Source organism: Otolemur garnettii, unplaced genomic scaffold (genome assembly GCF_000181295.1).
Source record: "Otolemur garnettii isolate 467f Iridium unplaced genomic scaffold, OtoGar3 scaffold00091, whole genome shotgun sequence".
In the NCBI taxonomy this organism is placed as follows: domain Eukaryota; kingdom Metazoa; phylum Chordata; class Mammalia; order Primates; family Galagidae; genus Otolemur; species Otolemur garnettii.
Window position 1 is genome coordinate 3528498 of NW_003852486.1, and position 1146 is coordinate 3529643.

General features: G+C 55.0%; 1 protein-coding gene across 1 annotated transcript in view; it reads left to right on the forward strand.

The window, feature by feature from the left end:
• The first annotated feature begins 692 nt into the window (after positions 1-692).
• The window catches only part of MRPL24 (mitochondrial ribosomal protein L24), a 5187-nt gene continuing 4733 nt past the window's right edge, over positions 693-1146 (forward strand). Inside the window, exon 1 of the mRNA XM_003795243.3 lies at positions 693-762. The gene's annotated coding sequence lies outside the window, so the exon portion shown is untranslated. The remainder of the gene's footprint in view (positions 763-1146) is intronic.

A 1146-nucleotide genomic window follows, 5' to 3' on the forward strand; every position in this document is an offset into this window, starting at 1 on the left:
GCATCACAGCTCACAGCAACCTCCAATTCCTGGGCTCAAACATGTCTCCTGCCTCCACCTCCCAAGTAGCTGGGACTACAGGCGCCCGCCACAACGCCCGGCTATTTTTGGTTGCAGCCATCATTGTTTTGGTGGGCCTGGGCTGGATTCGAACCCGCCACCTTAGGTGTATGTGGCTGGCGCCTTAGCCGCCTGAGCTACAGGCGCTGAGCCACCTCTGAGGTTCTTTACAGATGCTGACATTTTGAGGCTAGATCATCTACCGTTGGGAAGGTCCCCGTTTCATTCTTGTCTCTGGAAAGCCTATGGCAATTTTTGAATATGCCTTAGCCCCTTCTGCAGAGATGGCCTGGAAGAGTATCAACTGTAGTCTTGCCTGAAAAGGGAAGAGGCCCTTTGCCTTTAACAGGAAGCCACAGACCAACTAGAAAATGGAGCCATCTTCTCTAGAAACTACAATTCCCAGCAGCCATCTCGCGGAGCATGTGCGGGAGCTTGCTGGCCAGTCAGTCTAACCCGCTAGCCCTCCAGTTCCCGACATGCTCCAGCGGTGTCTTTCTCAATTTCCTGCCTCGGCCAAATTTCCTGATTCCAGCTTATTTCGGATCGGTGGACCACAACTCCCAGTATGCTGAGAGACTAGCTTCATAGTTTAGCTTCCGCTTTTTGAATAGACTACATTTCCCAGAAAGTCAACGGGCGGGGCTGGTGCCACGCGTGGAGGTGCCAAGCAGCGATACCGCGGTGCAGCGGAAGGTGGAGGTGAGGGTCATGCGTCCGCTGGGTGTTACATTTGCGGAGTTGGTCCAGGAGGGAGGTTCGAGAAGGGCCCGTCCTTTTCTCTGGTTGTGGCTCTGTCTCCTCCCTGGGTTCCTCTGCCCCGAAAACTTGGATCGGGTGGGTGCTGAACACTGATGGGGTCTGGCGGTATCCGCGATCGGGGTTCGCACCTGGGATGAGGCTGGTGGGGAAAGATTCGAACTCGCTACATTGCACGGCACCTCCAGAACATACACTGAAAGCCTTACTGCAAAAGGGGACCAGCCTTCAGATTCAGGAGGGAAAGAAAATGAAGATCTGTGGGGCGGAGCGCAGTGGCTCACTCACGCCTGTAATCCCAGCACTTGAGAGGCCAAGGCTGGTGGA